Raw genomic sequence first — 19,740 nt, forward strand, 5'->3', positions numbered from 1 at the left:
AGTAATCCAAACTATTCTGTTTGGCCTAGGGCCTAGGAAATTGGCATTGATTTCTTCTGAAAAGTGAGAGTTTTGGTTGAAGAAAAGTTTGGTGACATCTCTCAGTCTTGTTCAGACTCCTGTTTTCTACTTCAAAAGGCAGATACAATACTTGACCATTTTGTCCAATATTTGCCTTTCCATTATATTTGTGTCTCCAAAGATCTGAGGGCTGTGCTGTATAACAAAGAATAAACTGCTTCACCAACCTTTTGGTGTCCTTTGGTACAGAAGGGAGGTTGGGACACATGGGGAAGGGACACTGCCCTGTGGGATCACAGTGTGCCTTTGTATGTTGTCCCTAAAGGATAATAACATGGGGCTGGGGGAAGGAAGAAAGGTTCTAGAAGAAAACAGAGTACCAGAAAGTCAGGTTCTGTGCCTCCATCTGGAATGCCAGCCACAGACGCAATCTCAGAAAATAGTTCCCAAATTAGTAATGGAAACATTAACTTGTGTCATTATTTTCGGACATGTGGTTCATAAAACATGGCTGAAGTGTTTGGTCTAATGATACACAAAGGAAGGGAATGTGTTATCTGAAGAAGAAGGAATGAACTTTATAGAGGATATTGCAGAGGATATTGCTGAATTTAGGAGGCAAAAGTGGGGTAACTTCAGAGGCAGTAGGAATGAGAATTTTGTTCCACAGTTTCATTAGGAAGAAGAATGCAAACAGTCTGCTCCTGGTAAGGAACAGCAGCACCATGGCTCTGCAGAGTGACTGTACTTGTGTTCACCTCCATGCAGCTACTCAGGACCAGGGAACGGAGGTCATGGATACTCGTGGAAGGATTTTCAGACCTGCTTCAGGTCTTGGTGCCCAGGAAGCAAAAGAGCAGTGCTACACGTATTTAATGAAGATATTAGACTTTGAGTAATTTGTTGGTTACATATAGCAGCAATAGAGTAACAGACTTCCAGAAACATTTATCTATAAATGTACATAGGGTTGTTATGTCTGGTTTTTTTATTTTTATTTTTAAATTTTTTTTTAAAGAGAAACAGTCTATTACACTAGACAGTCTGGTATAGCTAGAGAAAATCAGATAACAGTGGGAGCACACAGGTTAGGTCTTGTTCAGGCATAATCTCAACTGTCCTGGCTGGAATCACACTACTCTTACAAGGTACTATTATGTCTAGAATCCCTGATCTCTTTTCTCTCTTTCATGTGGTTATTGCAAGTGATCACACATATATTCTGCTAGAAACATACTTGTGTTTGGGAAGAAACAAGAGAAAGGCTGGAAATTGTACATGGAATTTCTAATCTTGGTCTTTGCTGTGAAGTTTTACCATGCAGGATTGGCTGAAAATGCTGACATAAGGAGAAGTGCTGCTGCACCCTGCTTTCATCTGGATCCTGCCTCATCATTCCCCCTTTTTTCACTGTTGGCGGTTTTCCAAGGAGGACAGTATCTGAGTTCTGTCCATGCAAGCGCCTTTAGATACAGTTATGTGAGAGCAGATCCACTGAGAACAAGGGAATTGGCCTTTGCAGGAATCTAAACGGGAAAGAAGTTGCAGAACAGGCTTTCTGCTATCCATAGTCTCCCTAGACTAGAACTTCAATAATTCTTCTTGTGAGAGGGTAAAAAAAGGCATTTTGCCCCTTTTCAGTGAGAAGCTGCATCAACTCTTCAGTACCACCATTGATTCCTTGACTAGAGGTTCCTGTGCTGTGGCACCTTTATGTGGGTCACCACCATCCCTTCTCTGAAGATGGTAACACCTTATCCCACTGTCTACAAGCAGTAGATATCCCCTGCTATCCTATACACGAGGCAATCTTTTGTCTGTATTTTGAAAGGAATACAACTCTTGGCTCAAAATCATAGGGATTGATTCTTTTCAGCTGGCTACTTCCTTGTGGTTTTTCCAGGACTCAGGAGAGAGCTGCCAAAGTCCAACTGCATGATCTCTAGTGCCAGACTGGATCCTGAGGCCTTTCTTAATCATTTGAGGTATTGTTAGTTTAATTCTGTCATAATTACCCAGGTTCATTAATATGAAAAAGGAAGACTTAGACAATTTCTTTCTGCTTTTAATGGAGTCACTTGGGCAAATGAAAGAAAGTGAAAAGTGTGCATATTATTCAAAGTGACTACTGAAGTGAAACTTTATATCAGTAAAACTGATATAAATATCAGTTTTGTCATGTTTGCTTTGTGTGCTTCTTGCAGAGAAGCACCATAACTGGGGCTGCTGACAGGATTCATGGCAGTGTGAGGGATGCCTTTCCATCTTGCTGATATCTGAAGTGGTTTCCATGGCTCTAGTCAAAACAGGAGACTGTCCTGGTGAGGCTGGCACACCAGAGTTTCTATGGTTAGCTGAAAAAAGCAGGATACCTCGTTTTATTTGTGCATCTGTGCAGTTTCTGAGCAGCAGTAACGGGGGATTGAGGCGGCAGACGGGCAGGTGACTGGGTTGTGCTGGCTCTGTGCCCCAGCCGGGCTCTGGAGCTGAGGGTGCACAGCAGCAGTGTGTATCCCATCAGAATAGAGGGGTTCGTATCCCCACTTCTCCGTGGGGACCCTGCCAGGTGAGCTGTCCCTGGCTCATGTCAAGGGCTGATAACAGAGGTGGTGTTGTGCAATGGCGGCAAACGGGGCCGTGAGATGTGGGGCGCCAGCAGCCAGCTCAGGGGGCTGAACCCCGCTGAGGCATGAGATCTCTGGAGCGGGGTCTGGCAGAGCTCGGGCCCAGCGGGGTCAGGGCAGTGCCGGGGCAGCTCAGGTGGGACGGCCCGGCCAGGTGGGGCTGGCGGGGGACGGCGGCCGCTCCTGCTCCCGCTCCCGCCTCCCCCTGAGGGGCGGCTGCTGCGGCCGGCGCGCGAGGAGGCGGCGGGAGCCAATGGCGGGCGGCTGAGGCGGGGAGCGCGGGCCAATGGGAGGCCGCGGCGCCGGACCGCCCCTTCCCCGCCGCAGTGAGGAGCGACCGGGCGGCCATGTTGTGCGGGGGGAGGGGAGCAAGGAGTTGAGAGGAGACGGCGGAGGCTCCCTCACACACACGGCACAAGATGGCCGGGGAGCAGCCGCAGCTCCCGCCCGTCTCCCGGCGCTGTCCCCGCCGATCGCGCCGGAGACGCCCGCCGGGCGCCCCCGGTGCCGCTCCCGGGCGCCAAATCGGGCCCGGCGCTCTGTGGGCTCCGGGGCTTCGGAGGGCGGCGAGCGGGGCTGCCGACGGTCGGGCAGCAATGGCGCCGGGCTGCCGAGCGCTGCCCGCGCCGCTCCCTCGCCGGGCGGGCGCGGGGCCGCCCTTGGCCGCGGGCAGGGAGAGCCGGGAGCAGCGCCCCGTCCTCGGGGTCCCGGGTGCCTGTCAGCGGGCTGCTTTTCGCCGGGTAAGTGCCGGAGTCTCCGGGCTCCTCATTGTCCTTTGTCCTTGGGAGGAAAAACAAAATGTCCTTGGAGCCGGGAGGGGGAGGGGGCGCTGCCTCCTCCTGCCCCCTCCTTCCCCCCCCGCCGCTCGCTGAGGGGACCTGCGGGTACCTTCGGGGACCCCCGCCCGTGCCCGAGCCCGGGCTGGGCTGAGGGGAGAGCGGGACAAGGGGAGCCCCGGTGACCCTGGGCGGCTGCGGGCGCTGCCTTGGCTCTCCTGCAGCACCCGGGAGGCTCCGCACGCCCTGTCCCCGAAGCAGCCCCGGGGGGAGCAGCGGCGGGCTTTGGCTCCCCTGTGCAGCACCGAGCACTGGGGGGCTGCAGAGCGGTTCCCCCCAGCGCGGCGTTCAAGGGGGGTGTCTGCAAAGCAGCCTGGAACTCCAGTGCAGCAGTGGAGGGAGGGGGGAGAGGTGAAGGCTGTACGACAGCATCACTGAAATGTTTAGCCCCGTGTCTGTGTAAAAAGCGTTTCTTGCCCGTCGCTGTTCGGATGGGGATATGTTTTTGTAGTTTCTAAGAACAAAGACGCCATGTCCTTTTCTCTTAAAAATAAAACTTGGAGTGGTTTTTTTGTGGGGTGTTGGCTTTTAACTCTTTGTAAACCAGTAAGAGAACCAGGCTGCGGAGGAGACAGATTGGTACTTTATGAAACAATAGAGAAAAATTTACTTCACTGGAGAAACAGCAATTCAGGTGAAGAAGTTTAAAAGAAAACTCCTAGGAATTACGTGCAAATTTGATTTTGCAATTAAAACGGCAATGTAGAAACTTAAAAGCTTGAGAAAAACAAAGCTCAGTCATGCCAAGTCTACCGTTTAAAGTTGGCAAAATACTACAGTTGTGATTTAGGCGACACTACGAAAAAAAAGAGAGTTACTTAAATACGAATTGCACGATAAGGAAACGGATGAGTTTGCGTCTGACATGGAAAGCTTTTAAAAAACATTTCACGGTATCAGGTTTGTTTTTATTATTCGGTTTATAGGTTTTTCGGAGATCTCACAGTTACTTCTTATTGCAAAACATTTTAACCGTCGTTTCGGTGTTCTCATAATTTAGAAGTTGTACAACACCTATTGCAAGACTTTCTAAAAATGCAAGTTTAAATGTAATAGCTGACGTTTGTTTTGGGTTGGCTTGCGTTCAGCAATTACCAATTTCAGGGTAAAATTGTAATTTTAAATATAAAAACTCTTTGTAAAGGAGCAAAACGTAAATACTAAAAACTTTAGTTTTAATTGGAGGTTGTGTATAGCCATATTTGTTGCGTTTTAATGGTGTACGCTTGTGCAAGGTTATAAAACTCTGTGCAGATTTTAAATACTGCAGTTGGAGGTAAATCTGCATTTTTTCCGTACTTCCTCTGCAAATAAGGATCTGTCATTGCAACAATTGAAATTAGCCCTTTTTTTGGAAATACAAATACAAGTTTTAACAACCACTGGACTTCTGTCACCTTTATGCAAAGTGTTCGGTGTCTTTATTTTAGATTTGGATTATGGTGGTTTTATAAGCCCAGCAACAGTTCTGCAGTGTAGAACAGGTTCTGGCATACACACTTTGCCCTAAAGAAAGTTCTAGCTTTAGGTGGGTGTCTCCTGGATTTGTCTTAAGTATATTACAGGATAATTTTTAAATAGTTTTGACTGGTTTATTTTAACAGCTGAAAATAAAATAGGTAATTATCCAGAAAATAAATTACTTGCTATTCATAATGTGTTTTATTTAATAGTTCTGCGGCACGTTTTTTCATATTTTAAGGTGTAGGTGTTTGAATTTATGCATCTTTTAATTCAGCATAAAACCGGTTTTTAAAATTGTATATTTGCAGAATGATTCTACACTTGAGTGTGAAGTAATGCTGGTAATAAATATAATTGCTGCAAAATAAAATGTTATGGCTTTTCACAAAAGGCAAGAAAAGTTGGCTAGAGGTTGTGCAAATATGGTGTTCCTTGTGTTAAAAGAACATAGTTTGAGATCTGATTAAAGGTTAAAGAAGCTGAAGGCTTTAAAACTGTATTCTAGAGGGCAAAAAAATGGTTTTTTTGGGGAGATGAAGTAACTTAGGACTTAAAATTCAGAGACGCTGATGACAGAAGCCATTTTAAAATAACCTTGCTATCAGTAGAGGTTTTATTTAATTTTGTATAGCCTTCTGCTAAAGGTTTTAATGTGGAAAAAAAAGTAAAAGGGCTGAGAGATATTGTGTGATAAATTACTCAGTAAAAAAAATCTTAAATTGGAATTTTAGCTTTAAGTCTTTCAAAATTAAAGTAATGGGAGACAGAAGAGCAGACTGCAGTTATTCATGAAAAACACAGATCATGTATGTTGTATGTCAGTCACTCATCTCCAGTGGGTTTTTCTTCAGCCAGGAATGTACAGCCACTCAAACTTTTATTTTTGGAGTTCAGATCAAAAGACAGTTACTGCAATCATAAGTTTTTCCCGACTTAATAATTACTAAAGATTGATGGACTTCAGGCATATGACTAACACTGCTTTTGTAAAGCAAAATACTGAAAATTTTCCTACTTTGTTTTTTCAGGTAGGATTTCGTGAACAGAACCTTGTTTCCTGACTAGCTTCCTGAGGATTTGTTCATGCCTTATTTTTCTTAGGTAAGAATGGTTATACCTTGTGTTAGTATATTCATTACCTTGTTATTTTTTTGAAACTGTAAATTGCTACTGTGCAGATGGGAAGAGAAAAAAAAGTCTCAGAAGGACGGGACACATTTTATAAATTGTCTGGACTTCTAAAAAGCTTTTCTTTGGGGTTACAGGTAGACTATCTTCATAGAATGTCATGTTTATGTGCTGCTTGGGTATAAATTTCAGTTTACTGAGGCTATTTAATAAGTGGACTGTTTATTTTTATAATATAGGGATACATATATATATATAGTATTTGGTGGAAAAGGACAGTGTTTGCATATAAACTGAAGTTCTGTACGTCCTGTTTCACCAGTGAAAACCTACATTAAACTTTGAAAATTTAGGTTTTTTTACTTAATGAGTTTGTAGCATTAATGTTTGGGGAAATTGTAGAATTTGTACTTGAAGGTAGCAACCCAAGACTTCAGGAATTGACAGAGGAGATTTTTGGGGGCCTGTTTCTTGTTTTTGGCGAGTAACGCGTAACAGCGATAGAATATTGGTTTTGTACTGTTGGTAAAACTTCGGTTTATTCAAGGACATTTCCTTTACGTGTTTTCAGAAAGTTTGTCAGTCAAGAGTGTTAGGACTTAATGAGCTTTTCTGTGCCTCGTTTTCAGACAAACCTGGTTTTGTTGTTTTTTATCTTTAAGGGCTATTACTGGATATTGTTCTTCCAAAGATTCAGATGACTGGTTGGGCAAAAGACCTTGAGCAAAATTCTGTACCGTGCGTGCCAGGTACGTTACACTGTGTTGTGGGGTTTGTTTGTTTTATGTTTTTTGTTTTTTAATCATCCTGGAAACAATTTTTTTCAAAATAAACATTAAACATTTAAGTTTCAGTGTTTTACCTTCTTGAATTTATTTTCTTTCAAGCTTAGTGCATTTGGAAATAGTTAGTATGTACGTACTACAACAATCTTAATGTCTCCTGCATCTTTGAAGATTTTATGGTCACTCACAAGTACAACTTTTTAACAATCTGCTATGACCATGTTGACATGTGATGAAGCCAAAGGATTGTCATCACCTAAGGATGTTGTCTAATCAAACTTCAGGAATGCGTTTCCTTAGTTCAAGGTATTGGTTTATTAGCCAGGGACGCTCATAAGCTTTTCCTTTTCGAGAAATTGTTTGTACAATAAACTTTAAAATTCTGGGTTTGGTGTAAATTTTATTCTAAAAGTCTAAAGTGGTACCCAGTTGTTACAAGATACCTTGCTCTCCTTGCAGTGTAAACAAAGCAGCTTTTTAATGTTTATTTTTTGTTTCTACACTTCAATTCTGCATTTAGGATCAGTAACCTTTGAGTCAGGCTTGCACCACTCTGTAATTAAAAGTGGGGGATCCTGTTTGCCTGTCTTGACTGGTTCCTTTTCACAGCTTCCCATGCTCGTGTACTTGTGTGCATACTCAGGACCTCAAAGCGTGAGGCGTCTTCATGAGGACACGTGTATCGGGATTCCCAAAAATACTTTTGATGATTTGCTTTTTCAAGTTACATAATTCACAATGATAACCCGAAAATACAATTGTGAACCCCCCACCTGAGTGCAGCTAGGTTTTTTTTTGGCTGGGATGAAGCCTTCAGTCTGTTCACAGAAAAGATATCGTACACAAATTTCCCTAAGCTTTACAAAAATGTCACTTAGGGTTGTAATAAACCTTTATCTGCAGTGAGTCACTGCTGATGGGCAAGGTAGAGTTCAAATTATATTTATAGATATTGGACATGTGCCACCATCATGGATGTCCTGCAGCAAACACAGCTAACCAGCAAGGTGATATGTCAGAATGTTCCTGCAACTTCATCGTGTGACTGTCTGATGGCAAGTGTGAGAACTAGAAGTTTGTGTTAGAAATGATCTCATACCTTAAGAACAACCCGGCATATCCAAAATCCCACGTAAGTTTTCAGTTTCAAGGGTCAAAAATCACAGATACTGCACAGCCTATTACGATAAAAGCAAGGCCAGCTTGGGTCACACAAAAGTCTGATAACACTGATGGGATTGAACCTGTCAGACTCAATTTATATTCCTGGTATTAAATTCTGCAGTGTCTGAATCTGCAATTTTTAACTAACCTGCTCTTGAAAAAAAAAAAAGTAGAAAAGTAAAAATTAGAAAATCACAGTGCTTAAGATCAGATCTTGCCTGACCTGAGCGTTTTACGATAAATACGAAATTCAGCACTTTGATCCTAATGGTCTTGCATCTTCCCAGTATTGTCCTAATGCTGATAGTGCTGAGTAGACATTACAATAAAAGCAGCTTTAACTGTCCCTTTTGTGAGCTCTTCAGAGCTGCCTTTTCTTGCAAGAACAACTTGTTTTCAGCTAACAGTGGCTTCCCCTCTAGGATAAGTAGACCTCAGTGGGTTAGATGCACACGACTGGGACTTGAGTTGTTCATGGCTACGCCACAGTGTGCTCCTGAGGATCGAGGGGGTCAGGAGAACCTTTCAGACTGAGTCCAAACCTCAGTAGAGGAAGTTGTTCTCTGTGGGGATATGAACCCGTGTTAAGTATTCTCATAGAATAGATTCTGGTAGCATTGGCAGCGTACATGGAAGATTGTTGGTGTGGTGATACACATCATCTTTGCCAAAATACTTTGTTAATTAAATTATACAAGAGAAAATGTGATACCAGGTCATAGCTTTTGGGTGTCTGACCTGACTTCTTGCTGAAAAAAGAGATGCACTGTGTGATGGTTAGTGCCAATCTTTGGGACATCTATGATGCCGGGCGTGCTTTGTGTGGTAGGCTGTGCTGTACTGTACTTCAAGTGTCTGTGATTTTAAAACAAAAACAGGCTATTAGATAACGTAGAAAAAGTAAATTCATGTTTATTTTTAAATAGGGGATGGATTTTTTTCATCACCCAGGCTACAACAATTATAGCAGGTAGTCTGATTAAAAGATTGACATTAAATACAGGAAATACAGCTGTTAACATGAAAAGTTAATTTCTTTCAGCGAACACTTGCACGTCCAAGATCTGGTTTCTGACTTGTGGCATAAACCTGTGGCTTTGGTGATTGATTCTGTAGTTTAAGAGTGAATGTGTTTTGGATGTAAAAATTAAAAACTTAAAGTACAGGGGCATATTCTGTAATAGTGAAAAAATAACTAATGTGATGAAATGCAATATATTACCAACATCCTCGTGCTGTTTTCACAAAGCTCATTGTTTGGTTTATCCACTCAATTCCAAGAAGAGAAGTGTCACTACTATGTGATAGCACTCTGACACACCCAAGATTCCTTTTGCACAAGTGTGCTGAGGTCAGAAGAACAAAACTCTGGTGGAGTCTTCATAACACTGTCATTAAAGGAAGGTGCTTTGTGGTGACAGCCATATTAAATACTACCCTCATTAAAGTTTCTGTCAAACTACCATAGCTGTGTGCTTGCTCTAGAGCTAAAGAAAACAAGAACCAACATGGAAGCAGTGATGGATGTGTAGCTGTGCCGTGAATTATTAAAAATGACTGAGAGCTGTAAATTGAGAGTCTTCCAGTCATTAACTTTACCTGTCTTCATATAGATTGTAGTTTCTAAGTGGCCTTTTTTGAGTGAAATGATTCAAAGGGCCCAAGTAACACTTGTTTCCCTGGTTCATATTTCATGCCTTGGATGACTGGTGGATGCCTCATGGCTGATCATGGTCCAGCAGCCATGTTGTGATTCTTCTAAAATGGTGGATGGGCACTTTGCAGAAGTTCTGTGCTTCCATTTAGTAGCAGCTGCGTGTGCACATGTAAATACATTTTAAAATATCATTAACACTTTTTTAAACCTCTAAATTTCACATGCATTAGGATATTCTACATGCTTCTGCCAGCCTACTGCTATTTTTTTTTGTTGTTTCCCTTTTTAAAGACTTTTTCCATAATAAGAGTTTCAAGTAAATTACATCAACAAAGAAATTACAATCCTGTTCATCCCATATTTCTTTTTATACCTCTGAGTAGCTGTCAAATGGAAGAGAAGAATTTAGGATTGCACAGTATGCTGTCACTGGATAGGTTAATTAATTTTTATGCATTTGAGGCTATATTTCAATATAAGTAGATTCTGAGAGATGACAAGAGAAGTGGTTTGCTTGTATGTGTCAGGAGGATAAACTGGAATGTCTTCTTTCATGTAGTTGAAATTTACCCTGAAAAGGGGGTTCATGAGTTGTTTCAGGTCTTTAATCTTTTTACCTTTGCTTAAGGTAACTGATTAAGAATTTATTGATTCAGATTGCCAATAGGCATTTTCAGAGTCAGATTTCCTCATTCGGACCTTGCCCATACATGAGTAACTTTGAGATATTGTAGATAATTTGTTCCACATAAATGTGTTACATAATTGCCCTGCATCCAGCAGATACCTCCTCTCAATAAAACGCATTTTCTTTTCTCTTGTGAAGGGCAAGTCGGTTTGCTTAAGCATGCTTCCAGACTTGATGCCTGATTGATCTTTTTTGAAAACTTCAAAGAATATATTTTTTGTTTCTTCTCAATGAATTTGTGGACTGGGTCTGAATTTCTTAAGTTGTTCACAGGTTCTTTAATAACAGGTTCCTTAGTGATAATTTAAATTTTTTTAATAAAATAACTTCTCTAGCACATGCTGTGAGCTGGGAATGGTTGGTTTTTTTGTGTTTGTTGGGTTGGTTTTTTTTTTGTTGTTTTTTTTTGTTTTTTTTTTAATGAGGGCTTTTGTAAACAAAGCTATTGCTTGGTCTGGTAGACCTTAAGGTTTACATCTCTTTTAATTCTGAATTTGTTTTAATTCAAGTGTTCTAATATCCCATTTTCCCTACAGATATGTTGAGGAATTGATTTACTCACTGTAAGCAAAATAGCTGCTCTTGGTTGAAGCACTGGTAAGTTGTTATTCCTAATAACATTTACTTTTTAGCTTTAAAAAAACCCCAGCAACCACACATGGCTATAATGTTTGAGTGGCTGAAGGCTTTGGCTGGATACATTCTGAAGGTCATTAGTGTGAGGCCATGTGTGCGTGTGTGTTTCAGAAAAGCTGAAAAGAACCCTGGATCATTCCTGCTGGGCTCTGGGGAAGTGAGCAGTACTTGGAGAGTGCTCTCTCCCCGGCTGGCTGCAGAACAGCTTCCAGATCTGATTGCAGTTCTGGGGGCTTCTGTGATTTGACTCCACATTTCACTGAGAACTTTTGTATCATAGTTATGCTTGTTCAGAAGGGTTTTTGGTATGCTGATGTCTGTCTCTAGAGAGGTACTACACACAATTTGGATAACAAATGGTGTGGAAAGTATAGCAGGAAGAACTTGCTGTACAAGCATCTTGTGTTTCCTTATGCTTCTGTCAGGATCAGTGGGAGCCTTTGAGCAGACAGTCACTGTCTCCTGTTCTACAATTGTTCTGTTTCTCTTCTTCATTCATAAAGCTCTGGCTTTGCACAAAATGATAAATGCCAGTACAGTCTCCTGTATTTTTTTAAATTAAACTGCTGACTGATAGACTTCAAATTATTCCTCATATAGTCAAAACATAAAATTGGCAGGCTTGTGTAGGTAAATTAATTCAGTTCTATACTGGATGAATATAGGGAGAGAATTTTTTCCCATTTCCTTAACTGAAAGGGATTTGGTCTTGACCTTTTGTTGTCTCTGGCACATTTTGTGACTTTCTTGGAAGTTGCTTGTGGAAAGACCCAAGTCCTTTTGTCTTTCTCTCTGCTTAAAATTCAGATTCCTTGATTCTGCATATTTAATTAGGGCATCCATTGCAGTTTGTGTGCATGGATTAACTTTTTTTTATGTGAAGCTCTATTCCTGGAGCACTGTGCTTTGGAATATATGCTTTTCTTTAAGAGACAGTTTCTTTTAGTCTCACATGCCACCTGATTGAGCAAAACCCTTCTTAGGCCTCAGATAACTTGGGAAAATGTTCCAAGATGCAAATCCACTCATTTTAGTGGCTAGATGACAGTGAATTTCAGCTGTCCCATGGCTGTGTTTGTTAGTAGAGCCCTCCAGCAGCCATTGCCTTCTGCACTGCCTCAGGAGCAGGGAGAGAAGCTGGTTTTGTACTCCAGAGTCCTGTGCTTCTCTTCCACTCCATAGTGTGGAGACTAATGTAGAGCCCTTCTGCAAAGGAAATGGAATTCGTGGGAGAAGGTGCAGACCTTGCCAGGCTGTCTTAGTCTGGCCTCCTGCTGCTTCTGGATCAGTTTCATTTTGGACCAGTTTTACCATTTGAGTTTTCAGTCCTGAAGCAAAGCAGTTAGAAAAAGATGTAACAAAAGAGTTCATGGGCTTTGAGGAATTAAGTTTTTAATGTGTGTACACAAACTTAGTTTTGATAAGTATTTAATTTCTTCTACCACTGTGGTCTGTAAGTTTTATTACTTTGTTCTTTCAGAAGTCTGAAGCTATTTTTCCCACTGCAGGTGTGTGTCCAGCAGTAAATTTCTTGATATGTTTCTTCTCCAGCTATTCCTCAAAACTCTTCTTATGCTATCCACTGATGCCTTCCTAGCCCCAGTCACCTGCTAGAATCTCTAAACATGTGACTCATGTTCCATTTCAATATTAATTTTTGTGTGATTGCTACATCTTTCTGTGTGCATTTTTGTTTTTTTTCATTGGGTTGTAAATTAGCTATTGTCAGATCTGGCTCTTTGAGTAGGACTTTGGCTTTTCAGTTACACTGTGAGTGATTTTCCATCTGTTTCTGGTTTACAATCCTTACCTAAAGGAAGAGGTGAATGTGAAACCCTTAAAAGACTCAGTTGAAATGGTTGTCTACAAAATAAGTTGTTTTAAAAAGCAGTTGTGAAAGCATTCCAGTGTGTGGATCTTGAAATATCTGGTGTTGCATTATTTGGTTAACGTGGTGTTTAGTTGAAGCACTGATTTTTAACTCCCTTTTTAAGAGATGAGAGAAAATACTCGAAAACACCAGGAGCTTTATTAAAGTTGGCATACTTTGCTTAATGCAGTAAAATGTATTATTTAAAAATAATACCCACAAAAGAGTGCATTTGTGAACAAAGCCACATCTTATCTGGAATTAACCTTGAAATCTGACAAACCTGGGAAATAGCCTTTCTTACCTATAAATACCAAACCCTACACGGGTTGTGCTTTTACTGTTCTGCTTAGGGAACATCTAATGGTGGTAAAAGCAGATTTCGGGCTGTCCAGAGCACTTAGTTCCTGCTAAGGATGGTACAGAATAACATGATGGACTTAGCTGGCAATAGAGGAACTTCTTTCCTCCAGTGTAAAAGTTACCAGGGATGTCTTTGAGAATAAAACTTTGGTTTAATGGGCTTTGAAGTGTAAAACTTGAGGTTTGGTTTGCTCAGAACCTCATGTTGCCCATTCTGCTCCCTCTGTTGGAGTGAATTCCCTTTCCCAAGTAGGTCACCTTAGTTAAGAGTTTGAGCCTCAGATTTCATTCTGGAATAGTTTGTGGATGTATTGGTGTCTTATGCATGGGTGTTGTTCGTGTTGGGCTTCAGTCTCACCCTTTAAGGAATGCAGGGTTACAGTGGACCTGCAGTGGCTGAAGCAGTGGGTTTGGCCATGAGGGATGTCTGTTGTTGCTGCAATCTTTTAATACAGCAACAAATAATTGCAAAAAAAGCTGAAGAGAAAAACTTTGTAAACTCAGATGTTTTGTAATTGTTGCCTTGAACCTTTAGGCAGGTTGGAAATGGATGGCATGGAGTGCCAACATGTTACCAGTGGTTTGAAGGAAACTTTGTCAGGATTACAGCATTACCCAGGTCCCTGATTTATCATGACCAAAATAACAGTGCTTGGAAACCAAATCAGTAACTGGTAGATAACAGAAGCTTGAAAAATGGGCGGATGCCTAAATCATTTTACAGAAGGAATGGTAGACTCATGTCATCTGGGAAAAAAATGGGTTTTCCAGTAACTACCTCAAATGTAGGATCACTGCATATATCTTCATGGAGGAGTGTATTTTTGTAACATTATTGAAATTTCTTAGTATAATGTGCCTTAATTCCTAAGTAAACAAATGCTGTGAAATCTTTTAAAGCAAATGTAAATTTCACAAGTGTAGAGGATGCTGTTAATTTTTGGACATTCCTGTGGCATCTTTTTGATGTATAATAACTTGGAGAACAAGAATGTGTTCTTAATTATAATACCTCATCAGTTCTGTTTACTGCTAATTATTTTACAAGTTTAGAGAAGCATTTAAGATGAAGGTCATGGGGTTACTTGTGAAGTTCTTGGTCCAACCCAGTGTAGGTGAACTGAGCGGGGAAATTTGCCCTGAAATTGCTTTTGGCAGGTCCTGTGAGTGTCTGAGGCAGAGGGCTAACCCAACTGGAAAGAGCCTTTTAAAGGGTGACTAATGCATAACTAAAGCACCCTTTTTAGAGGTGAGGAAAGTTGATGTGAGTAATTGGATTTCTATATCTTAAGCTTATTAAAAATAACTAAAAATATTTCAATGGTCCTATTTATGGGGTATATGTACATATGTTAGTACTTGTCAGTGTTTGATTATGTCAATAATGGAACAACTTTGTGTTGTTTTTTTTTCCTGTTTTGATGCTTCTGTCAAGGTATTACCATGAAAAAACATTCCAAATTTTAATTAATCTTCAAATGCCTAAATAGATTTGAAATTAATTTGGTGAGAATTGGAAAAAAAAAACCAAACCAAACCCAAAGCAACCCCAACATTAGCTTAGTGGGACGGAAAAACACCTTTCAAAATATTTAATACATTGTCTTAACTGAGGATGAGTTGAATGTTTGAAACAGAGCATTTCTTTAAACTTGAAAGTTCTGTTTCTGAAAGCATGAATGTCCTGGGGTTGAATACTCCTGCAGCTCTGCATGTTTCACAGTGCAAAGTGAAATTACCAGATGCCATATTCCACTTCTATGTGCACGACTTTCCCATTGTATTTAAAACAGGGACGTATAGAACAGCATAAAACAGGACACATGGGTACTTGAGCAAGTCAGGCTGGGGCTTGTTGCACTGCTTCCAGTGCTCTTTGCTTTGCTGTAACTGGTTATTTTGAGATGAGACTGGGGAAGCTGGGATGCAGAGGCAGAGACCACTAGATGGCCCCACTGGTTTTTGCTGGGCTGTGGGTAATTTCTGCATCCCTTGTCAGAATCTGCCCAGGATTATCAGGGAGCAGAGTGGTGGTGAAGTTGGCTTTCAGTCTAAAATGAGGTTAAACCTATACATATTCAAAAAGTAAATTGATGTTGGAATGCAGATACTCAAAATCATGAAGACATTTAAAAACCCTCTTTGCATATCAGCATTGGTTTCAAAATGATGTTCTTAACACTTAGTAACTTCCTGTACCTAAGTTTTGCATGTGAGGAGGAGTAAGGTTTTACTTGAAGTAAATCGAGCTTCTATTTCTTGGAAGAAGACAGAAAGATGGGAACATGGGGTTTGTATTTATCCATGTGGATATTGTTTGTTCACTTTGGTTTGTCCCTCACCTGTGGGCTTGGTTGCAGTTCCATGATGAGTACAGTTGGAATTACCTTGCTAAAGGTAGCTAGTGTGACTTGTGACCGTTTCTGTCTGATTCCTGGTGTGTCCTTTCCCACCAGTAACTAAACCAGTCATTCCATTTGCTTGGAAGTGTGTTTGCTATTGCACTGTACATCTTTCATGAGCTGGAAAACTGGGTTAAGATGGTGGAATGTCTTGTGTCCAGTCACCATCTGTCTATAAGAAACCAGTTTCCATTGGCTTTGATGGATCTGTGTCTTTGAAGAAAGGAGCTTGAAGAGTACTTACAAATTTTGGTTTGTTACAAGAACCTTGGTGTTCTGCTACACAATGTCGGCTTCAGGGGATGGGACAGTGCAATGAAAATGGTTGCAAGAGCAAATTTCTTTCATTTCCCACCACGGATTTCGCTAGTGGTTTAAAAATTTCAAATGGAATTCATGGATCCTGAAAGGGTTCTTGGACTTCTAATATTTTCTCCCATTTATTTTTATAGTTTTGGTGAATTTTATTTTTATTCTTGAATTGATTATTTGACATTGTTTCTGATAAAAGTAGATATTGTGGACTGTGTAACATGGAATGAAGCATGAGTTACATGTTTAAATTATCTTCAAGGTACAGTAGTTGAATGTCTTAGTTTAAAGCAATGATGTGTGTTCCAACAGCATTTTTCTTCTAATTTTTCATAAAGAATCCATTCAGCTGAAGAGTGTCAAAAGGAGTCTACGAATGAGACACCAAGATGGCAGTTCCACTGGGGAATGAGAGGTTGAGGAAATGGACTAATGCATGAGTGCTGGGATGTCTGTCCAAGAAAAGGATGTTAAAACGTGGACTCTCATGTTATTAAACCAGAGAAGATCTGGGTTGTGATCATCCTATCAAAATGGACTTGCATTTGAATGAATCAGTGACTATCCAGTGATGGATCTGTTTGAGGACTGGGTGGCAAAATTTTCCTTTTGGGTTGTTTTTGCATGACAGGCAAATTAATTTGGTAAAAGATCTGTTGCTACTGCTTTACATTTTGAGAAAATGTAATTTATGAAGTGATTTTAAATAAAAGGTTTTGGTTTATTTCACACTTTGTGTTTGTCCTTTCTGGCTGAATATTTTTTGTTGAGTTGATACTAAAGTGGGTTACATTTTTGGTTGCTATTAAACTGAGAAATACTTTAGCTAAGTACTGGAGGCAAGGTAAAATTTTGTGCTTTACTTGGTATCAAATGTGGTTTTCATTTGCAAATTACGTTCACTTTGCCATGACTTCGAATGAATTTTTATTCGCTGGCTTGTTCATTCAGGTGCTTAATATGAGGGGTTTTCAGTACTTGGCCTATTGTCAGGGCACTGCTGCTGAACTTTGTGAAGTTATTTTAAGATGGAATTGATACCAGTTGAAGGCTGAGAAAATATGACAATAAAGGAGTACTTGAATGTTTTGTGTAACTTTTTTAGGTATGTTCTTGGGTTGTGTGTGGGTACAGAAACTTTTCAACAGATTTCCTGGACTACAGACTTCCTGAACAGTCTCTCTGGTCTTAAAATTGTTCTGTGCAAGTGTCCAATGTGCTTCACTGCTCTTGCATGTAGCCTTAGTGTCACGATACTGTGCCATGTGTTTGATGAGAAAAATTGAGTTATTTTTGATAAGGCTACAAAAGACATTTTAACCTTTGCAAATGAATTCTAAAATGGTTCTAATATTTGAAGTTGTGATTTCCTTACAGGTTTCTAGTGGATCTAATAATTTAACTGTAGGCATTTCTTCTCTGTATGTTTAACCTGAAACTCAAAGTTGTCTTTGTTTTGTGCTGGAGGGTCAAGATGGTAAACCTGGGCTGAGATAATCTTGAAATTATATTTCAAAACCCAAACAAATTCCTGTTCATTGTCTGTGTTTAACTATTTGCCTTGCTCAGACTTTTTTGGAAATACCCATTTTTGCCATGATGAGTTGCTCATGCCTGTTCCATCCAGCCATTTTGGTGGTACATGCTTGCCCCACTTTGGTTTTGCCATGTGTTTTTATGGTGGAGTTGGATTCTGGGACCAACCTGAAGGGTTTCTCATTCAAATGAGTGGATTTCCTTAGTGTTACAAAAAAATATTTTGAATAGTCTTGCATTGTGGTTCTTTAATTCTTGCAGTCGAGGTGCAAGGAGTCTTCTGTGAATAATTGGTAAAGTGGAATTTTTTTTAATGGCTTGTGGCATTGGAGAGTTCCTAATGAAGCCCCTTGTGGAAAGAGGATGGATGGTTGTAGGAGATAAGTGGCAGGTCTGTGGAGGAATCAAAGGGGATGGTGTTGGTTCTACTGGTCGAAGCCAATGGTTTTGGGCTGTTGGGATGCTGTGCCATGGATGTTCCCATAGAAACCCAAACTAGCCCGTTGCCCCTTTGTCCTCCAGTGGTCCCCCAGTGGCTGATGGCTGTGTCTTGTTGTGGTGCTTATGAATATGCAAGATGTTCTTATGCTTTAAGGGGTTGGTTTTGGTCATGGAAGACAACTGGTAGTCAGAATCAAGTGGTATGGGGGTACTTGGATCGCCTCCATTCCCTTGGTGATACATCCTCTCAATTCCAGGATGTTGTGTTGGAGATGTCCATTGATTGATTTGCAATTCTGCAGCTTGGCTGTTGTGCAGCTTTAAAATTAATTTGTTGTGTTAAAATCTGTTAATGACCATGAATGGGTTAAGAAAATGCATGAGAAATGAGCAGTTTGATGGAGTTGGACTGGCTTGACCGCAGTGCCTTGGCGTAGCTGATGGAAGCGGTGTGGCTGCTGGATTTGAGTTGTGGGGGGAACCACCAGGGAGGCGCTGTGGAGCTGGAGGGCAATCTCAGCTCTGTGGGGTTGGCTTGGGAGTGGAGGATGCTCCTGTCCCCCCCTGCCAGTGCCAGCACTGGGGGGCAAAGGGAAGAGCTCTTGTCTGGGGATTCCCCCACCGAACTGGGGGGAAGCTGCCCCTTGGGTGGGGTGACCGCCGGGGTGGGCTGCTGCTGCCTGCATGGCTGTGAGCTCCACTTCCATGCCTTCAAAATGGCTTGTAACAGCACCACTTCCTGTCCAGGGAGGAAGTAATTTTAGCCCAGGCACTGAAATATTTAGCAAATCTTTAAAACAAAAGGCACAAATTCCATTTCTTTCTGGCTTCCAAAGGGTGCCTGAGCCACATGGGGTTAAGGTGCCCCTTGAGCTGGGGTAGTTGGAAGGAGCCAGGGCTGTGGGGTAGCAGGCACCCTTTAGGTGGAGGCTCTCTCTTTTTTTGGTAGAAATGAAGGGGTGGGTCTATGGTACATCACCTGAGTTGTGGGGTAAATGTAGAGAGTGTCAATCAAAGGCAGAGCTCAGAGCTGGGAAGGAGCTCTAGATGGCGGCTGTGCCTTAGAGAGAGCGCGCTCAGCTCCGTGCCTTCCCCAACACTTTACGCAACTTTCCCTAACTTTCAGGCAGCCTCAGGGGGCCCCCACAGCCCCTTGCCTCTCCTAGGCACTAATCGGGGGCCGAGCGGACCTTTTTCGGGCAGAAAAGCAGCTTTTGAGGGCTCCCTTTTCGTGCCTTGCTGGAAAGAAGAAGCCGTGGAGAGAGCCCAGGTCGTTGTTTTTCCAGCTTAGAAGCCATGGCGTACCTCCATTTTTGTGCGCTCTCCTAATGAGCTTTTTCCCCCGGACATTTTTGTACTAATTACCGCTTCTTTTGCTTTATCGGCAGCATATTTTTGGGATTAGAATATATATTTTTTTTCATTTTCTGAAATTTATATTTTATCGGTATAATTACAAATATTTTGGATCTAATGTTTTTCCACTACCCGAAACTAATATCGACTTGGTCCTGGCGGCGGTGCATGGATCAGGTAGGTGAGCAATTAATAATAATAATTTTTAGATTTCTGCCGTTTTGAATACTTTGATTTTCGACCGATTTGTGCTGTATTGGGATGACGCAATAAGATACAGAGATTATTTGCATCCAGTGTTACTTTGGGAAAGTTTGCAGGATGCTCCTCTCCTGTGTTTATTCTCGGATTTTTCTTGTAAAAATGATTATTTGTTTTAAATCTCCGGTTTGCCGTGTTGATCAGTGCTGTGTATTGTTATAACAATATCATTGCAGCGTCAGGACTTTGTTCCTGA

The 19,740-nt window shown here is 41.3% G+C and overlaps 1 protein-coding gene across 7 annotated transcripts in view; it reads left to right on the forward strand.

Annotated features, from left to right (window-relative positions):
* Positions 1 to 19,740, forward strand: part of CHD2 (chromodomain helicase DNA binding protein 2) — an 83,849-nt gene that overhangs the window by 11,169 nt on the left and 52,940 nt on the right. For 2 of the 7 annotated variants that reach the window (XM_039723080.1, XM_039723079.1), the window contains exons 2-5: positions 5,974 to 6,046; positions 6,736 to 6,822; positions 10,904 to 10,964; positions 16,289 to 19,460. The gene's annotated coding sequence lies outside the window, so the exon portion shown is untranslated. The other 5 variants (XM_039723081.1, XM_039723078.1, XM_039723077.1 and 2 more) reach the window with 5 other exon arrangements.

The sequence above is a fragment of the Passer montanus genome, unplaced genomic scaffold (genome assembly GCF_014805655.1).
Source record: "Passer montanus isolate IOZ18808 unplaced genomic scaffold, ASM1480565v1 scaffold5, whole genome shotgun sequence".
NCBI lineage: Eukaryota > Metazoa > Chordata > Aves > Passeriformes > Passeridae > Passer > Passer montanus.